At 37.8% G+C, this 15,179-nt stretch overlaps 1 protein-coding gene across 1 annotated transcript in view; it reads left to right on the top strand.

The window, feature by feature from the left end:
• Positions 1-2,632: 2,632 nt before the first annotated feature.
• Positions 2,633-15,179, top strand: part of irf1b (interferon regulatory factor 1b) — a 323,207-nt gene continuing 310,660 nt past the window's right edge. Inside the window, exon 1 of the mRNA XM_051078814.1 lies at positions 2,633-2,637. The gene's annotated coding sequence lies outside the window, so the exon portion shown is untranslated. The remainder of the gene's footprint in view (positions 2,638-15,179) is intronic.

Consider the following 15,179-nt stretch of genomic DNA (forward strand, 5'->3'; position numbering starts at 1 on the left):
CACAGAAAGGCTAAATGGAGAGGCTAAATGACTAGGCAATTCATATAGCTGACAGGAAAAAGAAAATCAGCAGGGAAATGTAAATGGGAAAGGAAATGTCATTTTTAAATGTCTGACTAAAATCTCTATTCTTAATTCAATTTGTGAATCCAGTTCTTTTTTTCCTCGTAATAAATGGCATTTTCAAAGATTTTAATATCCCATTATATATTTATGAATTTATTGATGTAGTTTTAAACTATGTACTTAGTGACTTTTAGATAGATTTTGTAAATTGCAAAAATTTGATTTTTATTTTTTTAAGTTACATTTTCTTTAGCTGTTTAATGATGGATTAATATTTAATTTGTAAATTCTGTTAATGTCTTTCCATGTTTCCTGCAGACGATGCAAAATAGTGCTATAGAAAGGATAAGTTTCAGTTTATGGTAAAACTCAAAAATAGCAGTAACAATAGTCTGTAAAAAATATTCCTGCAGACACAGAAATGTGCTTTGCTGTGTGGCACTGGCCCAAACCTATTTGGAACTACTGAGGCTCCTGGCTTATCCCACTTCAATACACAGCCATCCAGAAAGAGAGCGTCTTTATACACAGCAGTCTACTGTGTGTTCCGTAGGCGAGAAAGAGCAGACATGATGGGTTTAATACATACACACAGAGCTACTTGAAAAACTGGTGCAACCACAGGAAACATCCTAAAACAGAACAAATGTAGTCTGATATAGTGTGTTAAGAAGGATAGTGATGGTTTGAATTTGGAGCTGTTGGCATTTTGTATTTCAGTACTTAGTCAAATCTGGACTTCACAGCACTGAGTTGAAAAAAGCCTCAAATGTTCTCCCATAATGTTTCCTTGCAATCAAAGGCAATTTTCACTTCCTGTGCTGCTTTTCAGTTATCAAAGAAGTGGCAGAGAGTAATATTCATTTTTGCACTGCTCTCATGGAGGTTAATGTCAGATTGTTAGTTGGTCCACCATCAAATGGACTGCCATGAAATTTTGTTTTGACAATCATGGTTTCCAAATGATGAATTCTTACAGCTACAATGATTCCCCAACTTTCCTTCTAGTGCCAGCATGAGTTCAACATTTTTAGGGTTTTTAGGGAAATGTCTCAACAACTATTGGGTATATTGCCATGAAATTTGCCATTTGCCAAATTTATGTTGCAGGACAAAATACCTGCAAAGCTAATGGCATACCCATGAATCTCAGCTGTGCTTTGTGTTTAGTAAATGATAACACACTAAACTGAGATTGTTAACATGGTAAACGCTGTACCAGCTTTTCATTGTTAACATGAAGCAACTCTAGCATTAACATTTAGCTCAAAGATGATTTCAGGAAACACAGGGACAACAAAGGTCAAGTCTTGACTTGAACCCGCGCCGTCTACCAAGGCACTCCTTGGTCTTGTTTTCATTTCTGAGCATTTCTCCAATTGTCCTTTGAGCTGCAGTGGGATGTAGAACATCATCATTTTCAGAGCAGAAAATCATACATTTTAATATGCTGTGTTATGATGTTCTTTATACTGACACTTCCAACACCCTTTGGTTGATAGCAGAAACACTTTTGGCTCATACAAGTATAGAGCTCCTAGCAAGTGCCATACACGTTTATCATAACTGAACACAACCCACCGACCTCACATACCCAAGCATAACACAATTTTTGTCAGCCAGGAGGAATAATTTTGACAAGCTCATCTTATTCTTGCTTGTCAGGGCATGCCACTACAACAAATAAGCTCTAATATATTTAAAGTATTTGCATTTTACATGATTTTGATGACTTTAATTCATATTCTGGTTACTTTTCTTCAGCACAGTGACTGAAATGATGCATCATGTTGGAGCAGAGTGTTATTCAGTGACTGTGAAAACAAAGCATGTCTATGAAAACACCAAAACAGAGGGATTGGCATTTTAGTATCCCCTGTATTGACATCTCAGCTACAAACAGCTGCCATGGATATGTAATCAATTAAGAAATTATACCTCCATCTTCCACTGCCTCACCCATCACTCATCCCTTTCCCTCTGTTTACTTTTGTTAATCAACTTTGAGTTTGTTTTCTCCCACATCCCAATAAATGACACGTTAATCCTGCTGGGACAGCTAGGTGGAAATGAGTATTGAAAGGAATTAGCAAATGACAGTTTAACAAGGATGTCTGTGGTGATATAATGGGCCCTAATGAAAGCAATGTTTTCGCTGATGTGCTGACAGCATGGCATTCTCCCAGCTGTAGCCCTGGCTTAGCCTTATGGGATGAGTAGAAGAGAAAACAGAAGGGGAAGAGCTATGAAGACACAGGCGGACAGGGAAATATAAGCTGCATAAAAATAGACTATGATGCAGTTTAGGCAATTAATAATACCTGGACAGAGTTATAGAAACATTTCGGTATTGGTTAAAAGATACCAGTATTGGCTGTTAAAAGGAAACATGACACAAACCCCAGTCAGAAAGTCAGGCTTATGTAAAACTGGAAGGTGCAACACAGCTAATATAACAGCTTCTTGCATTTTTGACTTTGCATTTTTCTCTTAATTCTTGTACTGCAATCTGTTGATTGAGCCAACTTTGTTAGCTCCAGTGACAGTTGAGAACAATTAAAAGCAAAGCCTTAGTTTGTAATTATTTTCTATGGGAGATGAGTGGTTCATTTCTCAGTGTAGCTGATACACTGGTAGCATCTTGACAGGAGTTTTATTACGTTCATGATTCCTGACTACTTGTTCTGTCAGTACTGTGCATCCAATGTGTACTGCCTACCAACAGAAAATGAGAAAAGTGGTTGAGGAAAAGGCATGTCAAGAGGTACATGGCAACGCACAGACACCAAACACTTGAAATCTTTATATGGGCCAGAGGAGGTTGTGATACACAGTGTAAGAAAACAGAGTAAGACACGAGCAGAAATAAGTTAATTATGTCAGGCGTAATCAGCGTCAGACCAGCTGTTAGTCACACAGATTTGTAAACTCTCATATGCTTCTATGATTTGGAAAACACTGCCCATCTAGTGCCGCGGCAGGTTAGAGAAAATGAATCATAAAATGCATCTTTAAATCAAATTTCACCAGTTCGAACAGGGGAACAAGGTACAACGGCAAAAGAGTGGACAGCTTAGGAGAGGGAGGCAGAGGAGCCCCGTCCTCTAATGGATTTTGGGAAAAGAAATGCATTTTGGGCTCGCTGAGGTGCAGCACTTAGATATCCCTCGAGAGTTCACTTGAGCAGAGTGATGCAGGTAAGCCCAGAAAGTCTGCAAAAATTGAAAGCCTTGACCTACTCGCTGCTCTCTACTGAGGCGAGAGAATCTGAGTCATGTGTGAGTGTTATCTGGAAAGGAAATTTGTGTCAAATGTTATACAGGCACGAATCTGAATCATCGTCATCATCAATTACATGCAGAATCAAGAGAGATTAGATTCAAATGAGGATGTAATGAAACAGCACAGAAGAAGGTAAAGAGGTATAATTTTGAAAGTTGACATTTTAAATGAGCTTTGTGGGAAATAACTTGAATTAGAAGCTACTAGTACCTTAATGGGTATAAGTAAGTGGAGGAAATTTATACAGTATAATACAATATAGTAATATACTTTCCACAACACTTATACAGTCCTATTTGCTCTCCACACTATGTGCAGAGATTCTATAAGGGATATATTAAGGGTTACAGAAAATTTCAGATAAGATCTCTACCTTTAATATGCTGAAATGAGAAGATGAAATGTCAAATACCTTGAGACTTTCTTATTTCTTTTCATCTTTTCAGGATAGGAGTAGTTCTGAAAGAGTTTTACCAAAAAAGAAAGAAAGAAAAGAAAAAAAACAGATAATTGATGATGAAGGTTTCTCTTGACAGAAACTCTCCACAGCAGCTGCAACAACCATGTCTAAAAAGTGAGGATAAAGTGGTCCTTAACTACCCCTGAATTTGTCAGAAACTCCCCAACAAAAGCACTCAAAGCTGCCAAAGGGAAAAATCTTGTTCCACTTCCCCAGCAGAATTTGACTAGTTGGTTGATAGCTGTGTAGCAGTCAAGAAAATCTGTCTTCCTGTCGAGATCATCTCATCCACATGTTTCGGTATGGGCCACTCAGCATAAGAAGGTGTAATCTTCAAAGTGAATCCTGCTGCAATTATACCCCTGAGTCTTTTAACATGCCAGCTAAGAAATGAAAGCGGAAAACTATGACTTTCAGTGCTGGCTAAACTGTTCTGTGAGGCTTAAGGAGTATATTTTCAGCTAGTGAGCAAACTAATTACACTTCTTTTTTTACCTCTTCCATACAGTGTGACAGCTGGATATTGGTTTCAAAGCATCAGTATCACAAGGGCCATTCTTCAATAGCTGAACATATATGCAGACCAGAAATAGATGTCACCCACATTATCACATTATCAATCATTTTAATGCAAACTGCAGATCTTTGTGCTAATGTTACAGTAAACAGGCATAAGCTGATTAGACATCACTGCCACATAGTGAGGCCCTCACCTGCCCTCAAACAGCTCTGACAGGTATTTAAAGAAAGTTGTTCCGAGGGAGCCTTATTATTATTTCTGGGTGTTACAGAGATTGCATTTGTCAAAATGCAAAATCTAACAATATGTGGCTGCTGGATAATTTGTTGACAGCAAGAACTAATTGACAGAGGTAGAAAGTGCAAACTTCCTGTGCTATGTCGCTGCTAGGTGTATTATTAGTAATGGAAGATGGGCGAGTATATCATGTTTGCTCACTGATGACAGGACCAAATTAGAAGTACAACAGTTATAGTAGTGACAGCCTCATTTCCTCCCCCCAAGGTTAGGTTTGTCCAAGATACGTGAGCTATCCAACCGATGTTAATTTGTTAAATTGGTATCCTGTCTATTCAGTGCCACTGACAATTAATTAGTCACGAGTCTAAATTGTTTGACAGATGTGTTGAAGGGGGGAAACTGTGCGTTAGCATATTACTCAACACTTTCTATTCACAGGCAGCAGGTAGTCATATTAAAGACAGCTGCATTTTCATCTCAACTTCAAAAAGGGCTATGTCAAGTTTTGTATTTAAGCTTATTACAGAATATTTTCATGTCATATATCATGTAGAAATATTTGTATTACATTTGCTTTCAGCTCGTCATCGATCCACCATCTGTATTGTTTGGTCATTATCCTCCTATAAAGAGACCCTGCGTGTGAAAGGGAGCAGAGAAAGTCATTCAGAATGTCATAGGCCTAAGAGGAAAGAGCCACGACCAGGAAGCATGACAATAATCACAAAAACACACAAAAAACTGGAACAAGAGGTTGATGGCTGCCTTGGCAAGAGGGTGCAGAGGGAAGACAGGACCACTTACCAGGTAAGTCTGACATGGGAGAAAGGTGAAGAATATGTGCTGACAAGACAAGCAGCCAGGCAAGAGTCCTGGTGAGCCAGGGGCAGAGCTGTGTTGTGGAAAAGACTGAATGAGCCAATAGCTGAGGTGACCAGGCAGAGAAGAGCCTGAGGAGACGGTTGTGTGCAATGTGCTCTGAGAACTAAGTTGAGAAATCACACTGGCTGTGTGCATTATTAAACCTGAGCAGCGACAGATGGTTTTGTCTCTCTCTAGTGTAACTTCCTCACTCAGTGTTCCAGACAGGGAGGTGACGGACATCAGTGGTGCACATGCACACGCACGCACACACACACACAAAAATAGACAACATATCTGGGAAACAGACTGAAATATCTCAACAACAATTAGCTATTTTAACAAGAAATTCTGTCCATACATTCATGGTTCCCAGAGGATCAAACCTTGTGACTTGGGTGATCCCCTGACTTTTCTCAAGCCTGGGGTATTTCTAGCATTTGAAAAGATCAGGGGCTAAGTCGTGATTGCCTGAGGGTGGTCATGCACAAAGCTGTTGAACAAGCTGATGGATGGACTTGCTGCAAGTCCATCCACCTATCCAGTCAACTGCCATTTTCTTCAGGTTGATGCCATTTTATGTAAATATCTCAATTTGTCTGTTTATCCAATATCATCTGCTGTTAACTTCAACGCTCTCATCACTTTGATGATCCCTAAACTCATCTGTCATAAGATACTAATGACATTTTCATCAGCCTCAGCTGTACTAACACACTAAAGAAAAGTGATGAGCAGAGTAAACAAACAGAGCATTATTACAGCATTACTGCAAACTGAACGACTGTGTGTCTGTATGATTACCTAAAATTTATATCCAGCCTTGATGTTTTTAAATAATCAGCCCATCTGCACCTAGCTTCTTAAATATCAGCAGATCACTTCCCTGCAAGCCCAGGGAGAAAATGGAAAAGCTAACATGAGGGAAAAAAAGAACCCAAATTGCTCTTATTGGTTTATTGATGTGAAGACAGGCAGTCAAAAAATGCTTGATGAGATAGAGTAAAAAAACAATGTACCTCAACAGAACAGGAGCACTCAGATCAAAAGGCATTGAGTCGACTATGCAGGAGTGTCAGCCGTGTTTACTGCACCTTTTCTTCGGATTTGACCTCTGTAATTTAATTAGAGCAAACACAATCCATGTTCTCTGGCCTGCCTTGTAATTACAAGAGCTTATGATCCTGGATGCTTTCCAAAGGGAGAATGTGTCAGCTTCCATGGGTTTGAATACGGCGGTCAATAACTCATCAGCAATGACGGAGCACAAATACAAATAGGCAGTCATCTGTGAACTGGAACACAGCTGCACATCCTTTCAGAATGACACAGTCCTTACCTCTGAATACAATTACTCCGTCTCACACATCGGCAAAACTGGATAGGCACGGCAACACATAAGCAACCGCATACAACGCTCACAAACACACTCAACTACTGTACACACGAAATACACAGGCGAACTGACAAGAGTGAGATGTGAAATCTCAAAATTCAGCAAATGTTTGACAGCACATAACAGACGAGCCAAAACAACCAGTGGCCACATGATCCAAGCAAACGGGCTGATCCTCGAAGGAGTTTACCAAGAAAATCCAAACATTGCCAAATGTGTGTCTGCAAAGTTTACCTGGAGTTCAGAACCCCCTTAGCTAGCACCTCAACAAAATACACACTATGCTATGCAAAAACACTGTTTTATGGCTTTTTTATGTCTATATAAATTTAGTAAATACAATCCAAAATGTATTTAAAACACAAATATTCCTCACAGAACAACAAGGGTATCTGTATCTTTTACTCTGTCTACCTATGCTCTTTTTCAATGAAACTGAAATTAGAAACTGTGGCTCACTTCACTTCTGGAGCATGGGTTAAATGAGTTGGCTTTGTTCTCCTTTTGTAAAAGAAAAGATGTCATATTTCTTTACTTCCTGTGCTCTTTTCTGACATGTTCACACATCCTTTACCACCTTTTAAGGATGCCCTTTGAGGCTGTTTTATCGAGATCACATTTCCCACAAATGCTGTTGTTCTCTGTGTCAGCAAACAGGAAACCAGGAAGGAAAACAACTGATGAACCCTCTTGAAAATAGTTTAAATAATTCATTTCAAACACTTTATCACATTTTCAAACATTCACAACATTTCCAGCACCCCAGACTGTGTAGATTTGCTGCTTTCTGTGTTTTTAAATCATTCTACTGTATATCCGTTGGTTTGACAAAACAATGTGAAGATGTTGCTTTGGACCCTGGGAATATTGTGATGGACATTTTTCACTACTCTCTGACATTTTATACTCAGTAATTAAATGACAGATCATATAAATGATCAACAGATTAAAATAATCCTTAGTTGCAGCCCAAATCAGTGCTGATCAACACCTCTGTCAGCCCACTGGATATCGGGGTCATTTTTTGCAACAGCCAGAAAAAGTTTACATGCTAGGGGTTTAAATACTGCTACTGCATAACGCAATCAAATGTAAATTCTTGATCTTCCTGACTTGATCCAAAGTGATTTGAACACATCTCCAGGATGCACACAGAGCTGAGGGAAAACTCTGCTGACTAAACTCTCTCTGCTCTGCATTCTTTTGCAGAAACAGCTAAAGCTTCCTTAAGTAAGACTTGTTGTCCTTCGTTGTCGTTGACAGTCAGCTCTCATAGCTTTCCTGAGAGATGATCCTTTTCAAATATGACCAGTGGAGAACACACTGACAAGAGTCCTTCACTTCAGGGCGGATGTGGGTAAAAGCTTCTTTTATGGAGCAACACCAGTATGAAATCAAATTCTAATGGAGCAAAACCCACCAAATTGAAACAGGTTATGGAACAAAATGTTACCTGTTCTCATAGCTGGGGGCAATGTTTTGTTTTTTTTTTAAACATGGATATTTTATACATGACACACATATTAATCAGGAAGGAGCAAAGCAGAACAAAGATTTGTGGCCATTTGTCCATATCACACATAAGTTAATGTATCACTTTCATTGATTAGCCTATTGACACTGATGAAGTGTTCATTAGGATCTTCAGAGGTCTTCACTGTAATTCATGTGCCAGGACATGATGACAAATGCATTTAAATTCAAATTGAACACAGAAGGCAATTAGCTGACCTTTAACCCAGAACAAGTTGCACAGACCTCAACAGCAGAATCTGCTTTGAACCTAAATTACAGAGGAGGAGACCAATATTAGTGAGTGCAATTAGCACTAGAAAAGTCAGAATATCATCATCTGTCTACCACAGATTTATGAAAAATAATTCAGTGAACTATGTGTTAAACAGAAGTGTAACAGTCCTACCATTTAAAATTTGAGCAGCCAAGATGCTCATCTCAGAGTGCAAGTAACATAATTGAACACTGAATTTATTCACTCTAGGCGAAACTAATGAGCCTAGAGAACATCACAGTAAGATGATAAAAAAAAGGTAATACAGTGTTTCACAAACAAAAAATAAATGTAAAGTATAGAAGGACTGTACGTTTAACACTCGAACTAAGTTATAGATGTAAAAGGAAGATTTTGAAAAAAAAAAAAAAAAACCACCAGTGGAGTCTACATTACATTTCATTCTGCATCATACATGTTCTTCTAAGACTGCTAGTTTTTTAAATACTACTACTACACATTTTTCTTTGCCTTGCAGGATGCTTGCAACATACAACTATAAATATCTGGCTTGTTGTTAAACTGTAAAAACCCACGAATTAAGACTATGTAACGCAAGCATGCAGAGATGTGTGCTGTGTCACATTATATTATTATCGGGTCAAAGATGATAAATCAGGCATGGCAGTTATAGGTCATATCCCACTGTATGTGGGATTTCCTAAAAAGTAAATTGCCATTAATAAATGCAATGGCTTTTAATATTTTTAAAAATACATTTCCTGATTATCTCTCTGGAAACTGTTGTTAGATATGGTCAGTTAAAGATCTTAGTATTCCTGGCCTTTAAACAAAGATAACAATATTAACTCAAATCACTGTTGTCTTCTGAACGACACAATAAAGTACCTGACAGCATGACACAAACTCACTTCCCATGCCTCTCTAAATTTCTTCTCCTGTGATATCCTCAAATCAATATGACTACAAAATCATTCCACAGCTGGGGAAAAAAAAACTTCTCAAAACAAAGAATAAATACAAGTGTCATCTGTCTTGTCTAGGGGTGAATGATGAATGCAGTTCTCTGCCTGATATCCGATTTCCCTCCTCTGATGGCTTCTTTGGGCCTTTAACAGGTTTTACTGAATGATGTATGCCATAACTGTGTCAACAACAATCGTAGCTCCTGCTCAGAGTGTTGTCAAGACAAGCTAATGCGGGGAGAGCTCAGAGAAAGCAATTTAGTTATCAAAAGGCAAAGACGATGGGGGAGAAACGATTCGCTGCACGTCAGAGATGAAGCTGTAAATATTGTAAAATGTACAAACAGAAACAGAGATGGATGTAACTGTGTCAGTGCATGACCAAGATATCAAAAAGTTGAGTGGAAAAAGAAGATCTAGAGATGGAGAGCCTTTGAATTTCTAAAGCACTGGTGGTGTGAAATAGGGATAGACCGATTATCAGGCGGGCCGATTATCGGAGCCAATATTCGGCATTTTGACACATATCAGCATCGGCATTTTTTTAAAATCCAACGGCCATTTAGGTTTGCATTTAACTTTATAAGACATGCTGCTGAGCCTGGGAGCTCTGTGCACTTTTTGTTAGAATTTTAAAACAAAGATGTCTATTGTCTAAGATGAAAAAAAACCTTTAACATGTTGCAAATCTGAAAAGCTGTTTAATAAACATATGCCTAAAGGCATTTAAACAAAGTTAAGTGTTGGAGTTTGTATTATTCAAAATTTTGACGCCAATATTTTCACTTTTACTGGAAATGAATATCGGCTCCAAATATTGGTTATCGGCCTCCTTGACTACTAATCATCGGTATCAGTATTGGCCCTGAAAAAAACGTATTGGTCTATTACTACTGTGAAACACATTCTACAGTTGTCTTCAAACCATATGCATAATTTTTACTTTGTCTACATGTATTGTGTGGAGGTGTCTGCTCCAGGGCTCTGTCAATGTGCTGCAGACAATAATAACTTTATTATCTATTGTTGTAGATATTATAATATTATCTGTACATTTATTGTTTGCTAAACTTGTGTCTGTCATTTATCGTGTCTTTCTGTTATACATGCTATGAATGTTATCATCCCATTAAATGTCATAGGGCCCTACTCCACCTCTTAGTCGACTGAGTGGGCTGTTATCACGTACAATGGCTTGTTTTCTCTAAACAGTCCAAAGGCCAGAGACTGATCATTTACAATTATGTAGTGGTGACAAACCACTACAGTAGTTAGACACTTATACATATACTTTTTTTAAAGGAGAGTGGAAATGCAAAACGAAAAGCATGAGAAACCGACAGATTTCAAATTTCTAAAGCATCTCAAAGAGATGTTGAAAGGATGTAAATACATCCATCTACATAATATTTACTCCATATCAAACTCTGTCACCAAGCATTAAATGGAAGTAACTCCTCCTGGAGTCCTCAAAACCCATTTGCAGTGATTTAAAAGAGACAAAAGCAGAAAATCCTTACCTCTGAAAAGCTGTTTGCCAGTTTTTGTTTCATAGTCAAAATGATCCAAATTATTACTGTTATAATTTACTGTTGATCGACTAATCAATTGATCTGAAGGTGTGTACATGAAAACATCTCATTAAAACATACTTATATGTGACACATATATAGTAGATAACATGTTACAGATGGATTTCTGTGTGAAAGCTACATAGACAGTCACTCGCTCCAAATCTGATGAGAGAATTCAATCATTCAAAGATAACTGACTATTATTTCCACTGAAGCGCTCACACAAAGGCTGCTAATTACAATCAGCCCGCAACAATAACTATTATACTAGAGATGAATACTGTGAGAGCTAACAATAGTTAATGAGTAACACATTTTTTGAATAGGGCAAATAATGTTTTTTTTTTTGGATGTTGTTTTTTGAATCAAAAGACATAAAGTAGCATGCCCTAAAAAAAGAACAAGATGGAGTGATTGGGATGTTTTTCTTCTTCATCACAAGATTCCTGTTTGAGGCCTTGAGGGCAGATGTTTGGATTAACACATTGGAGGTTTAAAGAAGCCATCTTTCATATTGTTATCACTGGCATCCTCACAAGCACGACCTTAATTGGCATACTGCTATAACAGACAGAATTTCCACTGTATAAATTTAGATACCAATCCAAAGTCACAAGTCTCTTGAGGTGTGCGTGGCACAGAGCTACTTCCTCCATGCATTTTAAGTATGCGTTGTGAGGAGGTGAAAATCAAGTCACAGCACATTTTCTGGGTGGGTTTATTTTCTAAATAGAGCCGTTGGTTGAAATCTGTCAGAAGCAACGTGATTGAGAGGTCTGTCAGGGAACATCCATGGTCTGTGTCCAAATCCCTTGCACTTTCCCAAAACTCAAATCCCTCATCCTCTTCCAATCAAGCCAAGAAAACTGACAGGTTTCCCTCTTCCTCTGTCACTTAGTCTCTCCCCATACCCTCCTCTCTTTTTCTATTTTCAGTCCACTTTCTCATTGTGTTTGACCACCCGCCCCCTCCCAATCTTTTGCTTTCCCTTTAATGGTGTTTTGTCTTTCCCTGCCTATCCCTCTTTCTCTCAAGGTGGCATAGCTGTATGGCCAAGAGATCTGGAGAGGCTGACGAGAGAGTGAGGGAGAAAAGGGATGGGGCTGATCTGAACTCACAGGCAGGCAACATACCTCGCTTGGTGCCAGGACATTGCTGTGTGCCAGGCTTTGTGTGTGTGTGTGTGTGTGTGTGTGTGTGTGTGTGCCTTGGCAGTGGTTAGGATCCAAAGGGCCAAGTCTGCCTCTGTGCTAAACTCTTTAGGGGTTCCCAACCTTTTTTTGGTAGGTAAGCTGAAACTGATGTCAAGAAATGACCACAATGCTACTTAAAAGACTGTACATTCACACTGTATTGGACACATTTGATTTGATCTGCAACTGCAGCTGGCTGACAAATAACTGACAAATAATTGTGATTATTTATTCAACACCAATGCCGTACATCACACAGGAGAGTGCACAATACAAAAAAACCTTTACAACACACACAAAACAAATAACATAACAAAAAGAGACACAGAAACCCCAAGAAAATGCCTTCATATAAAAGTGTGTAAGTGAAAACTAGCAGAATAAGCTTTCTTGCTACGAACATGTAACATTTGTAAGGATTTATACAAACAAAATACAATAATTTATACGATTTTTGTTTATTCTTGCATAATTTAAACATTTGAATACATTCTCTGTCTCCTGTCCTGCAGTACTGTAAAACCTCACCTTGCTGCCATGATGCAGATCATTTGGGTGTGGTTACAAATGGAGAACAGAACATCTCTGACCACATCAGATGTGCAATAGACTTACAACTTTTAACTAGGAAGGCAGTGAATCTGTGATATGGACTTTCATTCATATTGTGATCCATGTATATAGATATCGACACATACTGTATGTATTCTTTGCTATGCACTTAACACAGGCCAATTCTGCTTCTGTACAGGTTCACAACTCCTGACACAACTTTCAAATCTACATATTGATTAAATAGGAGTTGTAGTTTTGTTTTACTCTGTGCTTCACTTTCTTAAGTTTTCATGTGATGCTTTTTTATCTCTTGGAACACAGTTTTATGGTATGTTGTTTTGTAACTGTGGAAATTTCCAAGAATGCAGAAACAAACCACTAAACACTTAATTAGTTTTGGTTTGTACATGGGGCTGTTTTATCTGCATATCTGCTATGTTCCACTCTGCTTCACCACTCTCTTATTTTGAAGCACTTTCCCCCTCATTACTCCTACACTCTATTGTCTCTCATACTCAACACACACTCATCCACAAGTGCAAACACACTCCAAAGGAGCCAAGGTCAATACACACTCACAGATGTGTATCTGTAGATGGTGGGTGATCTGAAAACCAAATGAAAGTTACACAGACTGGAGGATTTAAGGTTACTGGTATGAAAATCAAGAAAGCTGAAGTAGTTAATCTTTACTTTGATCTTAAACAGAGCTCTGTCATGCTGTTTTGTTTTTAAGTGGGGCCCAGATGCTAATTATTGAAGAGATTGTAGTCTCTAAGATTAGAGCTGACGCAACTAAGAAAACTGAATGAAATCTCTGTGGGATTCATAAGTTTCTAGACCTATATAAATACTGTGTGAGAAAATATTTCCAGTAACATTTATCACTTTTTAAATATGTTATATAAAAGTTTATAGATCACTTTCATTTATATCCCATAACATTAATTAAAGTTAATGTCTTTCAATTTCAACAAAAATATCAGCATAAATTAATATTTGTAAAAAACAAAAAACAAAATAAGTGTACTTTACAACCCATATTTTCTGAGCTCTAAATCACATTAGAACTTCTTTTTTTTAAGTAGCTCATCCAATGACCTAGTACAATAGATGTAAAAGACAGTAAACCTATCAATGTCCCCTGATACGTCAGATTATGTTTGTCTTTTTTGTGAAACTGCTTTCTTATGCAGCTGTGTGATATCACAACTAATATTTAGAACTGCCACATATAGTCAGCTTGCTCATAAACTAGGACTCAAACTGATCTGCTGCAGCTTGCCTCTCAGAATGGCAAGGCTCATTACTCTTTGTATAGCAGCATCTTCCTGCACCGAGTCTACAAACACATGATCTATCTGTGGCCTTTTAAGAGGAAATGTCAAATCAGCGCGTAGGATAAGGTCGGGACGAGAGCAGTTGATGGCATCACTTCACACAGGAAAAAAAAAACAACAAAAAAAAACAAGTGCACCTGCCAGTTCTCTATACTGTACAAAAATGCCCATCATCAGTCATTTAGTCTGGTATCGATTCTTAAAATTGTTTTACGAGTCAGGAGATTATAGCTGGAAACATTATAAATCACTCCACCATTATCAAGAAAATGTCACCAAGGAAGTTCTTGAAAACACGCTAAATTTAACAAGGAAAAAGTTAAATGAATTGACCTCAGTGTGCAGAACGCTCTGCAGATAAAAATAAGACTTATAACTGTATAATGACTGAAATTACTTAGCAAAAGAAATGATGAAAAGAACAACCGCAATTGCTGCCATTCATCATTTTTCACTGACAATATAAACTGTATATTAATAGCTATAGTTATTTGTATATTTGGAAGAATAATTACAGCTCATCTTCCTTTATAATTCATTTAAAGTTGCAAAAATTCCCAAGGGGAAAAAGTGTAGGGTAACAAATACACACAGTATACAACGAAACTGAGTCAGTACCCTTAGTCATAAGTAAAGCTAAACAATTAAATAAAATTTTATTTCCTTTTAGCCAAAGCTCAAGAAGAATGATGCCAATTTACTTGAAAAACTGAAATGTTTGACAAATTAAAATGTAATGAAAAGCCCACATTAAGGAACCTACCACAACAAAACATCAGTCTACCTTTCATTAGTAAGATTCCATTCTTTTCTCTCTCTTTTTTTTTTTTTTCAATTTTTTATATGTTATATGTCCGCCTTTACTTTTGATGACAGACTCCATCCTTTGGGGCATGGATGTCACCAGTCTTGCACAAATCTGTGGAGAGATGTTCTGCTATTCTTCACTTGTGATCCTTTTCAGCTGTTCTTTGCTG

Source organism: Lates calcarifer, linkage group LG20, assembly GCF_001640805.2.
Source record: "Lates calcarifer isolate ASB-BC8 linkage group LG20, TLL_Latcal_v3, whole genome shotgun sequence".
Lineage (NCBI taxonomy): Eukaryota > Metazoa > Chordata > Actinopteri > Centropomidae > Lates > Lates calcarifer.